Source organism: Vulpes lagopus, chromosome 7 (genome assembly GCF_018345385.1).
Source record: "Vulpes lagopus strain Blue_001 chromosome 7, ASM1834538v1, whole genome shotgun sequence".
In the NCBI taxonomy this organism is placed as follows: domain Eukaryota; kingdom Metazoa; phylum Chordata; class Mammalia; order Carnivora; family Canidae; genus Vulpes; species Vulpes lagopus.
This window is the reverse complement of record NC_054830.1, coordinates 30123705-30149970: the sequence shown is the minus strand read 5'-3', so window position 1 is coordinate 30149970 and position 26266 is coordinate 30123705.

The window sequence follows — 26266 nt, the reverse complement described above, 5'->3', positions numbered from 1 at the left end:
ACATTCTAGTTCCTTACAAATATAAATTTCACAAATCTAAGAGCTAACAATGCTTGGATCATGACAGCACAGAGGTGTGGAGTTAGTCCACTTAGTAAATGGCACCTCAGCTGGCCCAAATCAAATCATAGGAGTAATCCATAGATAACCCTATTCCATCCTTTACCCTCAACCTCCAGTCCATCTTGCCATGTCCATCTTACCTCAACAGTGATTCCCAAATCTGGCCACCATTCAATAGCTCCATTGCATTGTCCTAGATCTCAGAAGTTGTCGTCTTTTACCTAGACTACTACAATGGCCTATAAATGGTCTTCTTGCTTCTCCTGTTAATTCCTTACTCATTTTGCACTTCTCAGCCAGAGTAATTTTTGAAAGTAAATAGGATTATGATAGTACCCTGCTTAGAATTTTCTTATGGATTCCCATTACTTATAGAATAAAATCCAAAATCCTTTCCATAGTTTACAAGGCCCTTCATAATCTCTTCTGTCTCTATTCACTTCCAATAACCCTTACCCCATTACACTTTGATAGAGTTATGTTTATCTTTCTGTTCTTTGAATGTGTCAGGATAGTTTCCATACTTAGGCCATTACTCCTCCCTCTGCTGGGAGTGCTTTTCCTCCACATGTGCTCCAGATAGACTTTTTCATCATTTGGGTTCTAGTTAAAGCATCATTTCCTTCATGAATCCTTGGAACCCCCAGTTTCATTGCCTCCATCCTCCTAGACATCCTATATTTGTTTCTTCATAGCACTTTACACTACCTGATAGCATGTCATTTGTTATGTGCCTGTTATATGCCCCTCTCAATCTCAAATAGAATTTCTATGGGAGTGGGATCCTAGTCTGTATTTTTCCCTTCATTTTCCAGCACTAAGAACACTACCTGGAACATATTAGTGCTTACAAAATACCAAAGATTGCATGACTGAATGAATAAAGGAACTCAGAAAGCAAGGCTCAGAGAAATTAAATGAGACTTAATCATGGTTCCTTGACTAGTACAAGGTAAAGTCAGGACCAGCAAGCTAAGACCCAGAAGGTGCTGACATCTCTAAATCTAGAGAACTCAGAGCTCAAAGGGTCAGAAGAGAGTCAGTATATGAGTTAAGTTTTAAAGAGAGTAGGATTTTATGAGTAAGTTTTAAAGAGAGTAGGATAGACATCGAGGATAGGCAATTCAAGCAGGGGATACAGCGTGGGCTAAGGCAGAGAGGTGGAGAGGTTCAGGGCAAGCATGTTCCCCTACAAGAACAAAATATCACATCGCCTGAGATAAGCAAAGAAGAGAAAAGGGTTGACGTATCAGCCTCCCACTCTGAAGCCTTCAAGCTTGTGGAAGAGTTTTTGCAACTGACACTACAGTTAAGAGATTCTTAATTGTACCTTTTCAGCTTTTAGCTCATCTACGGCAATGCCTAGCCTACTTCTATGCTGCCTCCGTTATGAAGCTCTCACACAGCTCAAATGTAATTACCACGAAGTTGCTTAGACTCTGACAACATAGTGCCAGTAAAACTTGGTGGTAGGTGGGAAGGAGTGGGAGTCCAAAGATGGGGTTTTTAATTCTCCTTAGGACTTCAGGCAGGTGTTTTCACCTCTTTATATCTCAGTTTACTCTCCTGGTAAGATCTAGCTCTCCAGTAAACTTCTAAAAGTCTCTGGTTTGGTATAGAGAATTGGTTGCCACTCATTGAGTCCTCAAATCATTCACTTAATATGTTCATCGATGCAAGTTTATTGTCTTTTAATATGCATCGATGCATATTAGTTTCTTGGGGCTGCCATAACACTCATAAACTGGGTGGCTTAAAATCATAAGAATTTATTCTTTCAAATTTCTGGAGGCCTGAAGTCCTAAATCAAGTGTTGATAGGGCCATACCCCCTCCAGTGTGTCTAAAGGAGAATCATTCCTTGCTTTTCCAGCTTCTGATGACCCTGGGGCCTTGCTTGGCTTATCATAGTTGAACTCCTGTCTCTGCCTCCACCTCCAGATGGCTCCCCGCTCTGCATACTTCTCTGTGTTGTTCCTTGGCTCAAAACCTGTTTTCGCCACTTCTTCCATGTGTGATCTTGAACGTGGTACTACATGTAATCTCCTAGGAATGTCCAGATGATTCAATGAAATTATATAAATATGTTGCACTTTGGCATATGGCTGGCACATAGCCAGTGTTCAATAAATACCTCCTTGGAAATGTTATCTCTTTAGTGAAGCATGTCCAATGGATGGGGTTGTCTGTCCACTCAGAAAACAAATTTGTGTCAATACCAAACCACCACAAAGGGGAATGAAGTTACTTAACTTGGAAATTAAAATCTCCAACATCTGGCCATAGAAAGCATGGGCCTGAAGTACCTAGACTGACTTTCTGCATTGACTGTGTTATACAGATAAATGTTCAGTTGCCACCTTAGTGACATCCAAATAGACAAAAGACTGGATTTAAGGTTCATTCAATACCTTTTTCCTTTCTAATAGGCAATTTCAGATATACCCAACATTCTTGGCAAGATGTAGTTAATACTGTAGATTTCTTGATAAAGGAAGACTATTATGCTTAAAACAAAAACAATAATTTTTATTCCTTGAAATCATGACAGTAGGGACAAAAATCCAGTTTGTAGAGGTTTTTGCCCTTAAACTTCCATGGCTTATATACTTCAAAGAAGGTATACCCTGACTGTAGTAGTATGACGCTTCTTGCTGTTTGTGTTGGAGCAGCTGCACGCTCCTCCAAAGATAACCTGGCCTCTGCTTGCTTCTCTAGCTTTACCATCCATACATAAATTCAGTAGATATCCTGGAGTAACAGGGATCCTCTGCTATGCACCGTGCACTCTTTTAGACACAGAGAATAAATAGCGCAGCCTGCGTGGCTCAGAAGTTTAGCGCTGCCTTCAGCCCAGGGCCTGATCCTGAAGACCTGGGATCGAGTCCCACGTCGGGCTCCCTGCATGGATCCTGCTTCTCCCTCTACCTATCTCTCTCTCTCTCTCTCTCATGAATAAATAAATAAAATCTTAAAAAAAAAAAAAAAAAGGACACAGAGAACACCTCCAGTAACTCATCAGGTTTATTAGATACAGATTTTTCTAGGGTATTTGAGTTCTGACACAGGATCCAAGGAATCTGACTGTGACCTCCTTAGCATATTATAGGACAAGTTGTAATCTCTCATGTTACAGGGCCAATCTGACAAAATCTGGTCTGTGTCTTCTGGAAAATCCCATGTTTACAATATTGCATTGAGAAGAGGGAGAGTGGAATAGGATTGCTGCCAGTGGGCTGGAGAAAGTTGTCATTTGGGACTTATCAATTCTTTTCCCCACTATTTCAAGTTTAGTCTGTGTCCCTCTGCATGTTGTATACCCAAACATCCTGCCATCTGAGCAAATGCCTTAATTTATATTACTGCATGAATCTGGAGACCAAGGTTAGAACAAGGTTCTGGTACAAGTCCATCTCCTTTATTTGATTTAACCCCCCATAATAATGGCAGCAACTATGTCTGTCTTGTTTATCATTATGCCTATGTCCTGGGATACAGTAAGTGTTCAGTAAATATTTGTGAAGAGAAGAGAAGAAGAGAGGGAGGATGGGAGGAGGGAGGGAGGGAGGGAAGGAAGGAGAGAAGGAAGAAGCAAATACTTGTGACTGAGCTATATTCCCTATTCAACTGTGACTTCTAACTTTTTGCTCTGTTGATATGATACTATCTTTATCTTACCCCTGGCACTATCTCGTGGTTGGAGATCCCTCCTAGCTACAGTCTAGCATGTTCTAACCCTGTTAAGGGCCTGTCTATTCAACTTTGCAGACTTGACTCCTGCTGTTTACCTCCTTTTCTCCCTGTCCGCAGTTCCAAACTCCAAAAGAAAGACAATCACAGGAGCTCATGTTATGTTTTCTGTTGCTGAACTCTGCTACTTCACAGGTCATTAGTTGTTAATGGCTTGACTAACTTTATGCTAGACGTTTACTTTTAGGCCAATCAGTTGTGGTTAAACATATTAGACAATTTTCAGGATATTTACTTTATAAGTATTTTCCAGAGAAAAATGCAAATCTTCCAAGATGAGCACATTTAATGGCATACCAGTTGTTTGTTTGTTTTTAGCAGCAGTAGCTCATTACCATATTGGCCAGTGTATTAAACAAAGACAGATACATCTGAGACCAAAATCATCTTATTAAAATGACAAGGAAGCCAATAAAATGCATCATCCATATAGCTTAGGAGACTAAGCCTGACTTATTCCAAGAAAACTGTCCCAATGGGAGTGCCTATAAAATCCTTCTCTGTTCCTCCACTTTCTACTCCACATGATCTCCATATCAGTGAATTATTTTCACACAATAAAAGCACTCATATAGGAAATATTTACAAATGTAAATATGCTCACTCCCATTTGAAGCAACCCTTATTTGCTTCATTATTTCAGAGTGCAATCTACACCATTTCCCTGTTGCTCCAGCCATTAACACAAGTGGAGAGAAGCAGGCATGAAATAAATTGTACTTGCAAAGATATCACTGTCCTTTGCTTGAATAACAAAAAGACCTAATGTGTTGGGACAAAATTGAAAAAAGAGAGGTTTTTTTTTTTTTTCCAATTTTTAGATGTTGAGATGTGTGATTAAGTGGAGAATTTGTGACAAGGGATCAACAAAGCTGAAACAGCAATGTTTATGGCCCTTGTATAATGATACCAGAGTCTGTGTTTAGCACGGCACTGCATCCAACTCTCCAAGCCTCCCACAACCTTACAAATAATCTTTCATTTATTTTAAATCAATCAAGTGTCCCTAGAGGCCTTTACCAGAAACCCAAATATAATTACATAAACACACAGTCTTCTTAACTATACATATGCTATACCAACAGAAAAATATATGTGCAATACAGCAAGAGTGAAGGTTCATAAAATGCATTTTAATGTCTTATGAATAAGAGTTGGATACATACATATACCTTAGCTTAAAAAGAAAAAAGAGGAATAAGCACAGAAGATGTGATTAGACCCTTACTGTGTTTGGAATTACCCCAAAGTAGCCTCCCCTCATTTAAATGAAGTTTACTCTGTTTCATGGTCTCCATTACAGTAACATACTTATTCAAATCCTAGGAAATTGCTAACTTCATCAGCAATTGGCAATGCAAGAGCCTGAGGATATAGCAGGTCTTTTATTTATTCATTAGATCTATATAACATCTCTTTTCCAAAGAGCTCCAGGCCCTGTAGAGAATGTTTAACTGATGTTACACCAAAGTTTCATGGAAATGAGAACAGAGCTGTGTCTAAGGAGAAATGGCAGCAGAGGAGGGACAACAAAAAAGTATAAGACTTTATACTTTATATTTATGGTAGAGAAGAAACACAAGAAGTCTTTAAAATGCCAAAGTCAAAATGTGACATCCCAATGCTGCCTCTCTCTAGTTAGTCCAGACAACAAGATGATGACAGATGTTCCATTTCTGTGAAGGAAAACTTTTGAATCTCTTCCTTAGAATTACACATGCCGGGAAAGCTTCTTGGAATCTCATTTTCAGCAGAAATGTTAAATTCACAAGTTATATGCTGATAAAATTTAATATTCAAATCCAATGATATTTATGTTAACACATTTTGGTATGTCTAATAAAGATCCCTCCCACTTCTCCTGGGTCTGATGTGACCAAGTTTTTCATAGTGTATGCTATTTGGAAAATATTGAAAATCAGTAAGAAGAATGGGTGGAAGGTGGCAGCATTGATATTTATTAGATTATAACAGTGTGTAGTTCTTTGGAAACTCTGCTGTGACATGCTCCCCACACTCCCATGGCCACAGAGAGGTAGGAGGTTCCTGGGGTGAGTTCCTGGCACATAACTGTTGTTGGACTCCTTCTATGACACTTAATCTCTATACAACTTATTGAATTGTGCATCCAGCCAGGTTCATGCCGATTTCAACTCTTAGCAGTAAACAGAAAGTAAGGAAGTGGGGTATGATGAGATCATGGGAAATATGTGCCTTTAAATTTTTTCATTTTGTGAGAAAAACAGGAAGCTAAATAGTTCACATTTTTTGCACCCCTGTTGGTATTAAACGTTATTTATTAAGGTACTGATAACTACTTGCTTTAAAAATTAAACGCTAACATTCCAAAAAGTTACATGTAAATAATTAAGTCTTGTGCTGATGAAGAATCAGAAGGGATAGATCCTAGAATTTTCACTTTAACACTGAGAGACCAGGTGGTGGAAGAATAGGTGGGAAATACTTACTCCCAGACAATGACTTCTTTCAGAACCCATTGGGGACTTATGAGACACAAATGCTTTTTTCCAGGACCAGCATTTTGGATGAAATTGACTCAGAACGATTCAGTATTTGTTGCACAGCTATGTTGTGCTTGGAACAGAGGCCCCCAGCTCACCTAGTGTGGAATCTCATTAGTGGTGCCTCATTATAATAAAATGTTCTCATTTTCTCTATACATTCTTTTGTATCTTCAAACCAGCGCTTTCATCCAAACATTATAAGAAACCAGTGAAATAAGAATCTTTGCTCTCCATGAGCATTTTAAAAAAATGCTTGAAAAAATTGTGTGACAATTTTTTTTTAAGATTTTATTTATTTATTTCGAAAGAGAGAGAGAGAGAGAGAAAGTGAGAAAGAGAGCAGGAGCGGAGGAAGAGGGGCAAAGGGAGAAGCAGATTCCCCACTGAGTAGGGAGCCCCAGTGATGCCATGATGCCATGCTGGGTCCCAGGACTCAGGGATCATGACCGAGCCAAATAAAGGCAGACACCTAACCTACTGAGTCACCCGGGTACTCTGAATGACAGATTTTCATTCCCATTCTTTTAGAAAACAATTTATGTTTATGGGCTCTCTGAAGAAAATTCATATTTTATTTCAAATAGCAAAAAATAAATTCCAAATCAAGAGGATTAATTGGTAATGGCTTATTTGTTTTCATTTAATAAATGTATTTCCACTTTATTATCCACAAACTTATTAACCCAAAATAAATGTTTAAGAATATTGATGGCAAATGGAACATAGGTAACTAAAATGAAAGTAGGAAAATTTAGCTTTTGCCTATTCTTTAAAAGAGAACTTAGTACAGTCCTTATAACTCAGAGTTCAATTAGAAGGCTAGTTAGGCTGGAAGCGGCAGTCCTATTAATTAAACTCAGACATTCAGGCTCTCTGTTCCAGGTTTTTCAATTTTGAGTAAAGGGCAGAAAAGCAGAGGAATACTGGTGGAACTCACTCCAGCAAAGGCCCTGTGACACACAGCCCCTTCCTGAGTATGATGTTTCTGGGGTCATTGCTCTTTGGAGTTGCCTTAGAGCCTCCCTGTGCCCCACATCATGCCCCTGCAAACTTCCATAGGTTCCATGAACCCCTGATGGCTCTCCAGTACATTTTCTCTTGCTTAAGATGTCCAGATTCCTTTCTGTTGCTTAAAACTGAGAAAACCATGATCAAAAACTTGTGAATGGTTGCCTGACTTTTTGTTGATTTCCAAATAATAAGATGTCTGAAAAAGGGGATAATTTTATTTTGTGGGCTTCCCTACCATGCTTCTTGGGTACATATTTTACTTGGGGTTGTGTGAGTCAGAAGGCAAGTGGAGCTTGTTTATTTACTGACAAGTGTCCTCTGGAGAATGGTCACTGAAGGGGATAAGAACACTTTTGGGGGGTGTGTGCCTTGGTGGCTCAGTTGGTTAAGCATCTGACTTTTGATCTCAGCTCAGGCCTTGATCTTACAGTCATGAGTTCAGCCCCACATTGGGCTCTATGCTGGGTGAGGAGCCTACTTAAAAAACAAACAAACAAACAATTTGGGGGTTCCTTCATCTTACCAGCCATCTCCCTTTGTGATGATCCAGGGATCATCAAGCTTGCCACTTTCCGTCCAGACTACTGTCAGGCAACTGAAGCAAATGATCAAGAATTGAAGAGATCCAAACTTGCTTCTCAAAGGCATTTACCCAGAAATGTCCAAATCCAGGTTATAAAGGATAGATTAAAAACTAAGGAATGGAACTTTCTGCTGCTCATCAAATTTATAAAAGGAAAGAGAGAAGTGACAAAATGGCAGGACTTAAATATAAATGTGATGCTTCTGTATTTCTTGACAGTTAAAATGGTATCACTTTACACTCTTGTAATGTGTTGGGGGGAAAAACATAATGTCAAATTATATAAGAAATATTTAAGTTCTAGTAAAACGATTGATGTATCTCTGGGGGATTTAAAAACATTTTACAAACTTGTTTTAAAAAAGCAATCCTGAGAGTATTTTTCAGATCTTGCCGTGATGCAAGTGTTTCAACAGGTAATGGATTCTATTTTTAATTTTGAAAGCTTTTATTGTTCCCTGTGGCTTATTTTTTAATTTGCTGGTGGATACTTTTTTCTTCCCTAGATTTCCTCCTGGACTTTCCTGTCTTTTTGAGCTGAGTCAAATTCAAAGGTGAATGCTATTTTCATATTCCTGGGTTGTTCTTCCTTGCCTCTTACCTGTAGTTGATCTCAATAGAGGTTTAATTAGCCATTTAGAAGTTAACATGCTAAGATTTCTAATTAATGGTGGCTTGCCTATCAAGTTAATGTCCTTGCAAATTATCTCCTTCTAGAGATTATTACAATTTGCAAATGCAAATTCATTAATTATTATATAGGGGGCTTAGCAGACACAGATTTTAAACATACTGCAGAGATGTCTCTTACCACAAGAGGGTAAGTTTCCAAAGTCAAAATGTAAGATGAAAGATGTGTGTAGTCAAAATTACCATCTTGTCAAGCCTTTAAATGGCATGGTGTTAGAGATCAACATGCTGCTGCCCATCAGTCCTGCACACCCAGTAAGATCACCCTTTTTTTTTTTTTTTTTTAAACTTTTATTTATTTATGATAGTCACAGAGAGAGAGAGAGAGGCAGAGACGCAGGCGGAGGAAGAAGCAGGCTCCATGCACCGGGAGCCTGATGTGGGATTCGATCCCGGGTCTCCAGGATCGTGCCCCGGGCCAAAGGCAGGCGCCAAACCGCTGCGCCACCCAGGGATCCCCAAGATCACCCTTTCTTTTTGAGCATCAAGTCCTTGGCATTTAGGGGACATGTAGAATAAGAAAATAATTACTTTTAAGCCCTAGCATCACATTAGGCATGGCAAGGTGCCTGTGCTGTTGAGGTAAGCCTGGAAATAGATTGTGGTCAGATCCCAAGCTCACCCCCAAGGTAGACACTGATGGAATATGGCTTACATTTCCCTGCATTATTTAAATTGTCCCCATTTTCTCTCTCACCTCCCTTCTACCCATTCAACCTTTCTTTCTCTTTGTCAAGCCTATACAAATGGATTTAAGAAAGTTATCTAGGCATAGGGTATGATACCACGGTAATAGCCTTTTAAGCAACAATAGTATGGATAGTTTCATGGCTCCACCCCCCCCCCCAGATGTTTCTACTTTTTATATTTGTATTATTTCTTTTTTAAAAAATATTTTATTTATTTATTCATGAGAGACAGAGAGAGAGAGAGAGAGAGATGCAGAGATACAGGCAGAGGGAGAAGCAGGCTCCATGCAGGGAGCCTGACGTGGAACTCGATCCCGGGTCTCCAGGATCACACCCTGGGCTGCAGGCGGCACTAAACCGCTGCACCAGCGGGGCTGCCCTGTATTATTTCTTTTGTAATCAAAACCCATACCTGAAATTCAGATTCCCTGGCAAGAGCCTCTATGTCAAAGTTTCAAAAGAACAGAAGTTTACCTGGAGTCAGTTGGAATGACACCTAGTAGATTGTCCAAGATCTGAGGTCTGATGAGTATTGCCTCCTGAGAGCCTCACAGTTACTTTAGAAAATGATTTTCAAGATGGGTAAGTCTTCTCTTCTGCATCTGGAACTGTTTCCTTCATCTTTTCTTTTTTTATCCCAAACATCGATAAGACACTGACATTCCTGTAGGTACTCAGAAAACATTTGTGGGATGAAGAAGGTGAGGAAGACTGAGAGGGAAAGAAGTGATGAAGGAAGAAGAAAGGAGAGGGAGTGAAGAGAGAGGAAGGAGAAAGGGGAAGACGTGGCGGGGTAGAAGGAAGGGAAGGATGGAAAGGAGTTAAAAAACCATGAGAGGGGATCCCTGGGTGGCGCAGCAGTTTGGCGCCTGCCTTTGGCCCAGGGCGCAATCCTGGAGACCCAGGATCGAATCCCACATCACGCTCCCGGTGCATGGAGCCTGCTTCTCCCTCTGCCTGTGTCTCTGTCTCTCTCTCTCTCTGTGTGACTATCATAAATAAATAAATTAAAATTAAAAAAAAAAACATGAGAGCGTGAATCTAAGGGCTGGCACCCCACCTTTGGAACTCTGTGACTTAGGCAAATTGCATTTCCTCTTCCATCGATTCCCAGTGTCCTCAGCTCAGTATATAAACAGTAGTAAAATGTCTAGCACACAGAGATTCAGTAAATATAAGCTGTACCTGCTGAGCATTTATCACTGGGCCATAGTTTTGAAACATCACATAACTGCTGTATTCATGAAAAGTAAATAGAAAAATGCTTCTATCCGGAGACTAAATTGCTGGCCAGTAAATAATTGCATTGTTCTGGACAGTCTGCTCACAAAGACCATCACAAGGCAGACAGACTCCTGAAGGACCTTCCAACGACTCTGCTCTCATAGGCAAAAAGCACATGATCAGGAAAAGAGTGACATAACAAGAACTGGAGCCCTGCTAAGTCATTACTAGTAGAGCTGCCTCTTCCAGCTAATGTGCCATGCATTTAGTACATAGTCTCACATCACTTGGTTATGTTCCTATAACAATTTTCTTATTTGACAAATGAGAATTCAAATAAGGAAATGGAATTCAGAGTTGAGTAACTTCCCTAAGCTCACACAGGTCCTTAAGTGCCTGGGCCCAGGTTCGATCTCACTTCTGACTGTACCACACCTAGGCTTTTTTCTACCACACCACATCATGCTTGTTATTGTAAATTGGCAGATTAACTTGACAGAAAATGTCCAGAGTCATGAGAAATAAACTGTTTGTTGGAGTAGGAATACTAGCAAAAAAGATGTTGTAGATTTTTAAATGGAAATCATTATAATAAAAAGTATATTCACTAACCAGATGTCTTTGGGTACAGGGTGGTGGCAGGATTGGGGATGGGGATTCCTGTTTTAAACAGACCTGATAGGGACGCCTGGGTGGCACAGTGGTTAAGCACCTGCCTTCGGCTCAAGGCATGATCTCAGTCCCGGGATCAAGTCCCACATCACGCTCCCTGCATGGAGCCTGCTTCTCTATCTGCCTGTGTCTCTGCTTCTCTCTGTGTGTCTCTCATGAATAAATAAATAAAATCTTCTTTAAAAAAACAGTCCTGATAGGTAATAGTAAAGGATCCTGCATAAGTGGGTTCTTGAATATGTATCATGTGACAGGCATTGTTGTAAGCACTACAGAAACTCCTTTCATTCATATGTATACTAACTCTTAGGGCAGATACTGAAGATTAGAGGAGTTAATATAATCTATGAGTAAGAGACGGAGTTGGCATCAGGACAAACTCAATCTGGGTCCAATGGTTTTATTCTAAATGGTTTTTTGGGTTGGTCTGATGTTTGTTTATCCCATGCTAGGTTTGCCTTGAAGGAGTGATGGGGAGATAGGAGAGCACAACGTAGGCAGGACAGCTCAGAACATGAACAACAAATTACTGAGAATGTTAATCTGGGAATCAGAAAAATCTGAAACGGGCCATCTTTCCTTCTCTAAACCTAAATTACTTCATTGGTAGAGTTTGACTGATAATGTTCAAACATACTTCAGTGAGGATGATCATGCATATAAAAATTCGGTAAGAACACAATCTAATGGTAAAAGCACAAGTGCCCAAATCAGATTAAGTTGAATCCTGGCTCTGCAATTTAATAGCCATGTGACCTTGCAAAAGTTACTTAACCTCTCTCTGCAAAATGGTGTTAATAATAGTAGTTACATAAGAGGGTTGTTGGTAGCATTATACACTTAGTGACTGGGAATAGGAAGCACACAACAATATGGGTTATCATTGTGTACTGTGATGGTTTTATATATTTAGAAATGGAACACCATCATTATTTCATATATAAGTCAAATTTAAATCCATAATGTAAGGCAGTCCCTATTGTTATCTGAAGCCATGTTGCTCTTTCTAAAAGCTCTTGAATTTGGGAGAACTGAGAGAAGTAGGATGAGGAAGCATATAGTAGGTGAAAGTCTTGCAAAGGGTGTGTCTTTCATTTGCCCTGTGCCTTGTTGCCTGAAAGAAAACACTTTTAGATATGTACTCTGCTAGTTACTATCTACTGATCTGAAAGCCAGGCTTACATCTTGTCCAGCTTATATGTTTGCAGTGTTCCTCCTGGTATAATGGAGTGACGGCAGCCTCTGGGCTCCCTAAATGCACTGAGCTATTAGGAAGTCATTTGGGTAAAAGCAGTAGGATATTATGAGGAAAGAGGAAGGTGAGGTAGGATGGAGAAGAAGGCTATATAATGATTCCCTCTTTATTTAGAAACAGCACCCCAAATTTCATCAATAAATTATCCCTTTCCCACTCACATCAGTATGGTTTGAGTGGAGTCATCGTGATTTACCATTTCCTCCTTGGCCAAAGGGCAGGATTGACCCAGGGGTGGCTAATAAATATATTATTTCCCCCCTGGTAAGAGATTAGTTCAGGGATAGGCCCTTGAGCCAACCAAGTTAGGCCTTTGAGAATCAGCTCTGGGACATTTGTTGATAGAATTGGCATAGAGAGGTGCTTATTTCTGCTAGGATCACTAGCAGGATGAAATAGAAAGTTGGATTCTATGAGGCCAGCATCACCTTAATTCCGAAACCAGACAAAGATCCCACCAAAAAGGAGAATTACAGACCAATATCCCTGATGAACATGGATGCAAAAATTCTCAACAAGATACTAGCCAATAGGATCCAACAACACATTAAGAAAATTATTCACCATGACCAAGTAGGATTTATCCCTGGGACACAAGGCTGGTTCAACACTCGTAAAACCATCAATGTGATTCATCATATCAGCAAGAGAAAAACCAAGAACCATATGATACTCTCATTAGATGCAGAGAAAGCATTTGACAAAATACAGCATCCATTCCTGATCAAAACCCTTCAGAGTGTTGGGATAGAGGGAACTTTCCTCGACATCTTAAAAGCCATTTACGAAAAGCCCACAACAAATATCATTCTCAATGGGGAAGCACTGGGAGCCTTTCCCCTAAGATCAGGAACAAGACAGGGATGTCCCCTCTCACCACTACTGTTCAACATAGTTCTGGAAGTCCTCGCCTCAGCAATCAGACAACAAAAAGACATTAAAGGCATTCAAATTGGCAAAGAAGAAGTCAAACTCTCCCTCTTCGCTGATGACATGATACTCTACATAGAAAACCCAAAAGCCTCCACCCCAAGATTGCTAGAACTCATACAGCAATTTGGTAGCATGGCAGGATACAAAATCAATGCCCAGAAATCAATGGCATTTCTATACACTAACAATGAGACTGAAGAAAGAGAAATTAAGGAGTCAATCCCATTTACAATTGCACCCAAAAGCATAAGATACCTAGGAATAAACCTAACCAAAGAGGTAAAAGATCTATACCCTAAAAACTATAGAACACTTCTGAAAGAAATTGAGGAAGACACAAAGAGATGGAAAAATATTCCATGCTCATGGATTGGCAGAATTAATATTGTAAAAATGTCAATGTTACCCAGGGCAATTTATACGTTTAATGCAATCCCTATCAAAATACCATGGACTTTCTTCAGAGAGTTAGAACAAATTATTTTAAGATTTGTGTGGAATCAGAAAAGACCCCGAATAGCCAGGGGAATTTTAAAAAAGAAAACCATAGCGGGGGGCATCACAATGCCAGATTTCAGGTTGTACTACAAAGCTGTGGTCATCAAGACAGTGTGGTACTGGCACAAAAACAGACACATAGATCAATGGAACAGAATAGAGAACCCAGAAGTGGACCCTGAAATGTACGGTCATCTAATATTCGATAAAGGAGGAAAGACTATCCATTGGAAGAAAGACAGTCTCTTCAATAAATGGTGCTGGGAAAATTGGACATCCACATGCAGAAGAATGAAACTGGACCACTCTCTTTCACCATACACAAAGATAAACTCAAAATGGATGAGAGATCTAAATGTGAGACAAGATTCCATCAAAATCCTAGAGGAGAACACAGGCAACACCCTTTTTGAACTTGGCCACAGTAACTTCTTGCAAGATACATCCACGAAGGCAAAAGAAACAAAAGCAAAAATGAACTATTGGGACTTCATCAAGATAAGAAGCTTTTGCACAGCAAAGGATACAGTCAACAAAACTAAAAGACAACCTACAGAATGGGAGAAGATATTTGCAAATGACATATCAGATAAAGGGCTAGTTTCCAAAATCTATAAAGAACTTATTAAACTCAACACCAAAGAAACAAACAGTCCAATCATGAAATGGGCAAAAGACATGAAGAGAAATCTCACAGAGGAAGACATGGACACGGCCAACATGCACATGAGAAAATGCTCTGCATCACTTGCCATCAGGGAAATACAAATCAAAACCACAATGAGATACCACCTCACACCAGTGAGAATGGGGAAAATTAACAAGGCAGGAAACAACAAATGTTGGAGAGGATGCGGAGAAAAGGGAGCCCTCTTACACTGTTGGTGGGAATGTGAGCTGGTGCAGCCACTCTGGAAAACTGTGTGGAGGTTCCTCAAAGAGTTAAAAATAGACCTGCCCTACGACCCAGCAATTGCACTGTTGGGGATTTACCCCAAAGATTCAGATGCAATGAAACGTCGGGACACCTGCACCCCGATGTTTCTATCAGCAATGGCCACAATAGCCAAACTGTGGAAGGAGCCTCGGTGTCCATCGAAAGACGAATGGATAAAGAAGATGTGGTTTATGTATACAATGGAATATTACTCAGCAATTAGAAACGACAAATACCCACCATTTGCTTCAACGTGGATGGAACTGGAGGGTATTATGCTGAGTGAAATAAGTCAATCGGAGAAGGACAAACAGTGTATGTTCTCATTCATTTGGGGAATATGAATAATAGTGAAAGGGAATATAAAGGAAGGGAAAAGAAATGTTGGGAAATATCAGGAAGGGAGACAGAACATAAAGACTCCTAACTTGGGGAAATGAACTAGGGGTGGTGGAAGGGGAGGAGGGCAGGTGTTGGAGGGGAATGGGTGATGGGCACTGAGGTGGACACTTGACGGGATGAGCACTGGGTGTTTTTCTGTATGTTGGTAAATTGAACACCAATAAAAGTTAATTAAAAAAAAAAAAAAGAAATAGAAAGTTGGAAAGATTGGCAGCCATCACACCAACCTGAATCATTGTGGGAACAAATAAGGAAATGGGCAACTTCATCAAAAGTGGAGCCAAGCAAGAAGGAAGTGGATAGAGACAGGGAAAGTGAGATGGCATCATTTGAACCCCTATATCAAAACATACCTGAGCCAGACATACCTCCAGACTTCTCAGTTACAGTATCAGTAAATTCTTTACTCCCCACCATCCCCTTTCTCTCTCTTGCTTTCTCCCTCCCATCCTACCTCTATTTCTCTCCCTCTCTCTCAGTTATGGCTGACACTCTTGTCATAGTGATGTGTATTCTCAATTACACTTCATGTTTGGCTCCAGCTTTCCCCAAATTACAGAAAGTTTGCATGTCTCTGTGGGCTCCGCAGCTCTATTCACAAACTATAAGCATAGGACTGCAGAACGATTGAAAGACTAGCTGACAGCTCAAGCAGAATCCATTCTCCTGGGGGAATCCGTTCTCCAAATTAATGAAAATATCCATGTCTACATTGTGGAACACATACTCACTTTCCCAGGTTTATAAATCTCCAGATAGATACCCGACTCTATTAAAATGCTGATGGCTTTTATGAAGCTATGCTGAAAAGGAGAAAAACAGATGCCTCCTTACGTAATAAGTTCATGTGGCTCTGGGGTCCCATTTATCATCTTGGAGGTAACACAAGGAACATTCAGGGTGTCAGAGAAATAAGGGGAACTCTGAGGGGTCCTTTCCAAATCAGTTCAGTGTTCAAACAGAAATAGAAAAACAATAAGCCAAGTCTTCATTGTGTCCATTTAACCTTTCAGATAGATGATACAAACCAAATTAGATTTGAGAAATGGTATAATTGGGGAATCCCTGGGTGGCGCAGCAGTTTAGCGCCTGCCTTTGGCCCAGGGCAGGATCCTGGAGACCCGGGATCGAGTCCCATGTCGGGCTCCCGGTGCATGAAGCCTGCTTCTCCCTCTGCCTGTGTCTCTGCCTCTTTCTCTCTCTCACTGTGTGCCTATCATGAATAAACAAAATAAAAAAAAGAAAGAAAAATGGTATAATTATCCCACCCTCATTGAGAGGAAAGGAAACTACACATAGCTTCCCAGGAGTCAGTGTCCCGTTGAGCATTCCTAATGAAATAGCCATACCTTGTGGGTCATATGCCTTATTGCAACTGGACTTTTATGCAAGTCCAGTGCTATTACTATATAGATTACTTTTAAAGTTCAGAGGTGATTGGCACAAATTAAAAACTAAAAGGGATGTCCGAGGGGCTCAATTGATTAAGTGTCCAACACTTGATGTCAGCTCAGATCATGATCTCAGAGCCCTGGGATTGAATTCCACATAAGGCTCTGTGCTCAGTGGGAAATTTTCTTGAGGATTCTCTCTCTCCCTCTCCCTCTGCTACTCCCCTCACTCCTGCATACACACACTCACACACACACACACACACACTCTCTCTCTCTCTCTCTCTCTCTTTCTCTAAAATAAATAAATCTTTAAAAAAAAATAAAAAAGGAAAGGAGAAAGGTTTTACTTGGAAAATCATGGAATTTAGGGTTCCCTCTTTGGCTTCCTATCAGACACTAATTTCATTTGCTCATTCAATATATATTTATCGAGCATGTATTATTGGCCATTCAGTTCCAGATGCTGGAACATAGCAGAGGCCAGTGAAGTCAAGACCACCATCCCCATGGAATTCACTTTCCAGTTGACTACATATCCGACACAGGTGAGCCCATATATAGTCACAGAAGGAAGTGCTAGGTGACTTAATAAATACAGTGTAAATACAACCTGACTGGTGGGGATGGCATCTTTAGACAGATAATTTAGTGAGGCCTTACTGAGGAAGCGAGAGAGAAGGGGGCCAAGGCAAGTAATAGCAAGCGTCAGTTTCCAGATTTAGCAAATAAAAATACAGGACACCCAATTACATTTGAATTTCAGATAAACGAAAAATGAGTTTTTATACCCCTGGTAATGAAAGGGCTTTTCAAATCTAGCAACCCTAAAAACACAAATGCTCAGAAGTAGGACCAAGCTCGATGTAATTGAGGATTGGAGTTTGGCGGTGGGAGCAAAGTGAGATGATGGGAGGTTTAAAATGGAGGCCATCAAGGTAGGATGCTGGGGTTTTGGGTCTTCATGTGATGGAAAGCCACTGAAGGGTTTTATGTGGTAAATGGCCTAAACTGACTTGCAGGGTTTAAGTGATGGCCCCGGAGGCTACAGGGAGAAGGTCATGGTATGTGGTGACACAGAGGCAGGAGACTGTTGCCTGGTCCAGTTGTGAGATGATGGGTTCTCACTCCAGGGGCAGAGCAGTGAAGATAAGAGGAATGACCTGCCTTAGCCAAGGGTTGTAGTTGCAAACACTAGGAACTGACTGCCTATGTTTAGCACAAAGAGAGTTGGGATGGGGTGGGAGTGGGGAGACATATATGTGAAGGCAGATGCCCAAGGAACAAAGAAACATAGGCAGCAGGAACCAGCCCAGGCCACCCCATGAAAGTAGGACAGGAGCTAGCACCATGGCTAGCCATCAGCCGTCAAATCTGCATCCTCTGCATGGCCACCTCTCTATGAATACGTCTGCCCTGTTCCTGCATCTCCACATCATTCCCTTAAGAATCTCAGGCTCTGGCAGGATCATCTGAATGGCCAGCCCCGGTCAAAGGCTTATTCCTTGGCTGCCAGGGACAGGGAGAGGGACTCTGGCTCCTCTGGGCCAATATCCACTACCTGGATGTTCAAGATCAAGAAAGTGACCAAAATGTCATAATTCTTGGAACTATGTATAATTTATTAAAGAATAAAGATCAAAATAATTTAGATGGATATTCTGAACAAAGCTAAATGTCATGTCATCACATATATCCAAAAGTTCCTCCTGTGTCAGTAGAGAAGGGAGAAAAGACTTCTTAGCAGCATGGGGAAAAAAAAAAAAAAAAGGACGGGAGATTTCAATGGCTGGTAAGAATAATCTGAGTCAACAGTGAGCTGTGGCTGACAAAACAACATAAATCTCCATAGAAATAAAACCAAAGGGGATTAGGAACCTAGGATAGAAAACATACTTAAGGCTCTCTGCTTGATTCATGGTAGATCCAGGTATTTTTCCAGAGTTTATTTTTATGGCTGAAATGAATGATCTTAATGTTATGACCAGACCAAGTCTCTACTCTCTCTGGAACTGTGAGGCTAAAGAATGAGGTTGAAACCTTGAATGGAAGTTAACATTTGAGGCAGAAAGACCTGAACTGAGCAAGTGATTTAACTCAAGTGTTAGGTTAAAAGAAGTTGACAGTAGACTCAGACTGATATAGTTATTGTAAGATTCATGTGAGAGATAATGCATGGAAGTTAATGTTTAGTGCCCAACATGTGGACATGTTCAATAAATGTCAGTTATTGTTTTCCCAAGGAATGTTTTGTAGCTTCTCAGAGTAGCCAATGTGTCTTAGAATTGGACACACATAGGCCAATTAATAGATATTCATGAATTGAATTATCTGTTTACAGTTAATTCTACAGCCTAGAAGAAAAGGATACTTGAAAACAAACACAAACACAAGGGAAAACACCTGAATGACCCAATGCACTGCATTTCTCATCTCACTAGAAGGGTCTGTTTGCACTGACTCAAAATCTCTGTTTTCTGCAATTTTAACCACAATTGGCAGAAACTCCACATGCATTCAGACTGGGTGTAGCCATAGTGCGACTGTTCTGCAGTGGCATTGACCATGGCTCTGGGTCACACCTCATGGATATCCACCCAGGCATTCATACCTGATCTTTTTAGCCAGATACCTATAAATCTATAACCAAATAATCCATAAATAAAATTCACAATTCCCCCTTATGTGTTCTACTAACACCCCATTTTATGGGAGTAGTTAAGATACAAGGTAGAAAAATGATAGTTAAAATTTTATGCAACAAGAAATATTTTATAGAGGGGAGCTGCACCCTTTTACATCAAAACTAGAATATTGATGATATAATTCATCATGTTCATTTACTGTCATGTGCATCATTTATATATTCTGCTTGATACTTTATAAAAATACTTCAAATAAATCCTTAACTTTATAAGAGTTGGACAATGCTTGTCTTACTCATTTTGCATTGCAATTTTTCATAAAAGAGAAAAATTAATCAGTAGACTAACTGGAGAGGAAGGCAGGAGACAAGCTTTTGAGCTTGGGAGCAGCAGGAATTCACAGGGGATATAAAAACAATGTGCATTAAATTCTAGGCCAGAGCTCCATAAAGTATATACATCTTTCTGCAAAAAATCTGTTTTAATGGCCACAAGCAAGGGCATGCTTGACTTGACTATATTTTCTGTGGACTATCATGTAAACCATCTTTAATATCAAGTTTCTTTTTATCTCCTACATTCAGCCAGGGCATATACTCTTCTCTGCAGGGCACTTTGATAGAGTCAATAAATTGAATTTCCGGCATTAGTAAAAAGCAATCAGAAATCACATCCAGGAAAGACTATATTCCTATTCAACTCTAAGTCAGAAATTCATCAGGAAGGATGGATTTCTGTTGTGTTTGTTTTAATATTCTTTCCAGTGGAACAATAAGGCATTTTACTTGAGTTCAGTTTATCCCTGAACTACAGATTTCTTCTGTTGTTTCAGTCATTGGCTTCTTAATGACCTTTTTGTCCTGACAACATTGATTCTCAATGTATTCATTTACTCATTCATCCATTCAATAGAGATATGAGGGTAAGATTGTGATAGAGACTATGCTGTATGGTGGATAGGTATGCAATACCTCTGCCCTCTAACAGTTCTTAAATTGTGAATTTTCTTAAATTAAAAATTAGAGTCATGATTTCATCCCCCCTTGACCTAAATATTCTCATTGTTTTAGTCATTGAGTGGCTCCAGGGACTGGGATTCTGAAGCTAAATTTCTAAGGTCAACTCTCACATTACTTTCCCCTAGAATCTTAGATAAATCAAATAGTCTATCAAGACTTGAATATCTTCATTTTTAAAATAAGTAAGTGGGATGAAGTGGTCTCCAAATTCTCTTACCCCCTAAAATGTCAAATGAGTTTCTATTTGTGATGCAAATCCCTTATTTTATAGGACTTGTCCAAGACCTCCCAGCAAGAGAGTGAAAAGGACATTAACATCTATGCCTCCTCATAGGGTAAAGAAGGAAGAACTGAATGGGAAGTCATCAGAGAGGGAGAAAAACCATGAGAGACTCTTAACTATGGGGAAAAAAAACTGAGGATTGCTGGAGTGGGGAGGGGATGGGGTAATTGGGTGATGGACATTAGAAGGGCATGTGATGCGATGAGCACTGGCTGTTATACACAACTGATAAATTATTGAACACTACATCTGAAACTAGGTATGTACTATATGTTGGCTAATTGAATTTAAATTAAAAAAAAAATCTAAGCCTTCTAACATTCTCTGCCAAGCCAGAAGCAACATCCTAATAGGGAACTGACTAAATTCAACCTACAGATATAAGTGTTTAGTGAGGAAGGTACTCTGTCCCATTGTTCATTTATTGAGTTGACCTAATTGACACTATAAATACTGGGAGATTTCACAAAACATATGGATTGATGACTTCACTTGCAAAATAAGATCTAGCAGTACTGACTTATATTCTTATGTGTCAATAATTGGCTGGAGATAATTAAGAGGTATCCTCTCCATGATTGGTTTAATCAAGTTTGCTACAGTCTTCACTATTATTGTCTTATACAGAACTTTTTTCCTTTGTGTTTTTGCCTTGTCTCTAAGGTAATGTGTTTGCAAACCCTATAATAAACCCTAAATGGATATGTGAGTTTGTGTGTGTGGTGTGAATGTGAGAGTGAAGAGGAAAGGACTGTACAGTCATATAGGATTTATAACCATATCTAAAATAAGAAAAAAACTAAGCAAGAATCACTGATAGGCTTAATCCCGAACTCAAAAGTAATTAGAGTTTTGGACTTAGTATCTACTTACATCATTGGATCAGCAGAACAGAAATGGAAATCCCATTCAGAAGTTAGTTATCATTTAAATTACTCACCAACATTGGCTTTGTAGATATTTTTCCTTTGTTTTGTTCAATCCAATAACCACATTATGTGTAAAGATACCTTCAGATACTTTTTGATCATGAGAATTGATAGACTTCTCATTGTTAGAGATTGTTTTCTTTAATGCCCACTTGTATAAAAGGATCACAAAGCTAAGGTGGATCATTTTCAATCTCTTTAAATACTTTGAACTCAGAGTATGTTGCTACTAGCTCAGTTGATTAATTAAAGAAGGAAATAAGGGAAATATTCTCATCTCATTTTAGTCAATAATCCTTCCTTTTTAAAGTGTAAGGCATTTTCTTTATAGTTTAACTTAGTATTTAATTCTGGTTGATTTCAGGATAATTTAGTATTTGTTCTTTTTCGGTCTTCTGTGTTTCTCAATGGCTGATAAAGTAGTTAATTAAATATTTATATTAAAGATAGAGAATGTGTATAAGAGATTGTTATTTCTCATTTGATGAGAAATCAAATATGTCCCTTTGGACATATTTCTTCATTTTTCAAATTAAAAAGTAATCATGAATTACACCTCATTTTTCTTTTCTTACATTTTTCGGCTTCTTTCAAGAAAAAAAGCATATTTCTTACTTCATTCCCTACCACTACTCCTAATATCACAATAATGTTTAAACTTACCTGTCCTTGAGTTGACTAAAAGAATTAAGATAAAAAGATTAACATATTATCAGTTAACAGACTTTTTAAAATCAATTAACAGTCTTGTAACAATCTGAAACAAAGAACCTCAGAAAGACATAAATTGAGCAGATCACTTTTCTATCCAAGAAAATGTTTCTTTTAAGGCAGAAATACCCATCTATCTATGTGAAGATCAGTCATTTGAATTCAGTGCAACCTTTCTCAAGATTATGATGTCTACTCTGGTGCTGAGAATTTCTACAAATGTTATGCAAGGTCTTAAAATATCCTTGGTCTTTCCTCTGACAGCTTGTTGTTCTGCATCATTTACTGCTTTCAAACAATGTTTTTTAAAGAGATGGCAGTTTTTCTGAGGAAAAGTGACAGTGCATATAAGACGTTTCCCCCCCCCCCTTATCCATAGATAAGAAAGGTATCATTTTGAGATTGAGTTTTTTTCCACTAGCATCTGAAAGATGAGTTGCTCACAATATGCAATTACGTGGCTCAAGACAAATAATTTCACAGATAGAGCAGTTAAAGCTGACTGGAGAAAAGTCATTGGTGACATTTCACGAAAAGATGCATAATGCAAAATGCAAGCAATATAAGGACATTGGAAAAAAATTAGTAAGTATAACTATTTCTTTTCAACCTTTGTGAACTAATTCTTTCCTATATATCAATTTGTTCTTCCTTTCATCATCATAAAGAAGAATTTTTTCCGGAGCAGATCAAGATCTGCTGGTAATGGGAAAAACAAAAAACAAAAACAACAATGTGTTCTCAGACTTTGGGTTTGTATAGATTCCTGTCTATTTTGGTCTTTAAATTCAAGGGTTACTTCTTTTCAAGAGAGAAGTAAAAAGAAAAAGAAGTAAATTATCAAAACAACAAAGTTCATGAAGATAATGGATGTAAGTACAAGGCATAAGAAAAATAAAGGAAATCAATGTGATTTCCAGCATACTATACCTAGAGTTTTATTTAATTCTGACTATCCCTATTGATTCTGTTTCCAAAACCATCAAATGTTTATCATTTTTTTTTTTGTAATGGCAATGCTGATATTTATGGCAAGGTCAGTATGACTCCAAAATATATTTTCTTAACTATTTACTTTTTTTAAAGATTGAATTTATTTATTCATGAGAGACACAGAGAGAGAGGCAGTGACATAGGCAGAGGGAGAAGTAGGCTCCCTGTGTGGAGCCCGATGTGGACTTCATCCCTGGACCTGGAATCACGCCCTGAGCTGAAGGCAGACACTCAACTGCTGAACCACTCAGGTGTCCCAAACGTTTACTTTTTTTGATTCTCAATCTAGTTGTCTTTTTTTTTTTTTCATTAAAAATAAATTCAGCTTTATTGAGGTACAGATGACATATAAAGTTGTAAGATACTTAGTGCACATTGTGGTGACTTGGTATGCATTTATATTTTGTTAAGATTCCCCCTATCTAGTTAATTAACATACCTATTGCCTCATATATTTATTTATTTTGATTCATAAGAACATTTAAGTTCTTCTCCCATAGCTGATGTCAGTTATATAATACAGGGTTTCCAATGAGTCACCATGTTTTACATCAGGTGCTCAGATCCTATTCATCTTAGAGCTGAAAGTCTATACCTTTGACCTCTCCCTCTCTCTACTCCTACTCCCTAGATTTTCTACACTCTGTCCCTGTAGTTTTATTTTCTTTTCAGATTCCACTTATAACTGATAGCATGCAGTCTTTGTCTGGCATATTTCACTAAGCATAATGCCCTCAAAATCCATGCATATTGTCACAAATGGCAAAATCTTTCTTATGGGTGAATAATATTCCATTGTATATATAACCATTTCTTCTTTATCCATTCATCTGCAAACATTTATGATTTTAATGGGTGCATATTTTATTTAGTTTTTTTTATTTGGTCCAAAAAGAATAATTGGAAACAATCTTCAGAATTTGATTGACAAAGACCATCAACACATACAGCTAAGAACAGATTCTATTCTGGCTACCTGTGTATAAATCAGATACACTGACTAAGGGACAAACCTCTAGCTCCTTTAGTACCAACTTTTCTGATTCCTCTGAGTTTCTCTAATATGTCTTCTTGCCTTCCTTCTTTTCCTCCTTCCTTCCTTCCTTTTAACCAAAGGAAGAGCACCTATTTCAGGCCAGGATGTGAATAAAATAAAATCTTCACATCCTTGGAGCTCACAGTCCAATAGAGAGGGAGATATAAAATGAATAAGTATTTTTTTGATGACAGGTAATAAATGTGATTTTTTTTAAAGTGGAGCTCAGCGATAAAGAATGATAGGGGTTGATAGTCAAATAACTTACAGAAGACTTCATCTTGTTCATGAAAACAAGCAAAAGGAAAATAGACATTGGTAGCAGGATATTTAAAAATATCTTTCACATAACATTATGTAAATATATTATGTAAACTATTGATTGTTATATATAAATTATATATTATATAAATTATAATTATGTGTTATATAAACTACATAAAATTATATAAAATGTCAAGATGAAGGAGAACATATTGTAAACATTATAGAAAACTGCCTCAAAACATCTTTTTCATGAACATCAATCCAGGCAAATTATAAGTGGTATATGCTCAACAATTCATCTACCAAACATAATTGAGAACCTATTTTGCATCAGGCAGTGTTCAAGGCCCTGAAATACAGCAGTGAACTAAACCAAGCCCTTTGCTTTGAAGAAGGGTTACTACATGCAGCTGCTCAAGTTGTGTACTGCACAGCTCTCAGAGACACATTCAAAGAGACAATGAAGTACACCACCTGGGGTTGTATATCACAGCAGGTGTACTCTAATTGTAGCATACATTCTAGTAAGGGGAAGACAAAGCCTAAACAAACAAGTATATCACATGTAAGTGCTTTGAGGAAAAAAAAAATAAAATAAGGGGCAAGAAAATATTGAGGAAACCTATTTGAGATTTTGTGGTCAGAGCTAGCATTCCTGATAAAGTAATAGTCAAGAGGGAGCAATTAGGATATCTGAGGATAGAGGCAGGCACTCCAGGGAGAGGGTGCAGATATTCTCAGGGGGAAGGTGTGTTCAAGGAATGTCCAAGAGTCCAGTGTGGCTCAACTCGAGTGAGTGAGGAGAAATAAGGCAGGAGACAAAGGTAGAGGGAGATATACCAGGAAGCTGGATCATTCAAGTCTTTGAGGCCAGTGTAATAACTGGTTTTTACTTTGAGAGGTATTAGTCTTTGAACAGAAGAGTGATTTGATCGGACTCACTGTCTATCTCACTCATTCTGGCTTCTGTTTTAACAAAAACTACAAAGGGGCAAAGAGCAGAAACCAGGAGATGATGGCAAAAGGAAGCTTATGACAGATGATCATAGCTTAGGCCATGTGACCGCAGAAGGGATGGTAAGTGGGTGGACTCATAATTTGAAAGTACAGTAGGATTTGCTAGTGGATTTGAGGTGGAACATTAAAAAAAGAGGACTCAAAAGTGACTAAGATTTTTGTCCTGAGCAACTGAAAGAATGGAAATCATGAGTTCTGATTTAAATGTATTCTATTTGAGATGCCTGTTAGAAATCCAAATGGAAATGTCAAAGCAACAGTTGGACGTGTGAATATGGAATTCAGGGGAGATGTTGGAATTGGAGAGTAGCTCTTCCTACACCCTGGCTATATAGCTATGACCACCTGGGGAGTTTTCAGAAAATACTGAAGACTGAGCCCTAACCTAGACTAATTAAATCAAAACCTCTAGAGTGACAACGAGTCATCAATATTTTTAAAAAGCTTTCCAAGTGATTCTTGGGGTTGAGAACCATTGACCTAAAAAGTCAATGAAGAGATAAAGAGACGCTTAATAACTACTCCCTGGAAGACTCTAGGGCTTATAAATCAGGAAGATGAGGAGGAAGCAGCTAAAAAAGCAGTGAATGAGGTAAGTGGGATATAGAGCAGAAAACTGTAAAGGGGGATCCCCGGGTGGCTTTGTGGGTTTAGCGCCTGCCTTTGGCCCAGGGCATGATCCTGGAGTCCTGGGACCGAGTCCTGCGTCGGGCTCCCTGCATGGAGCATGCTTCTCCCTCTGCC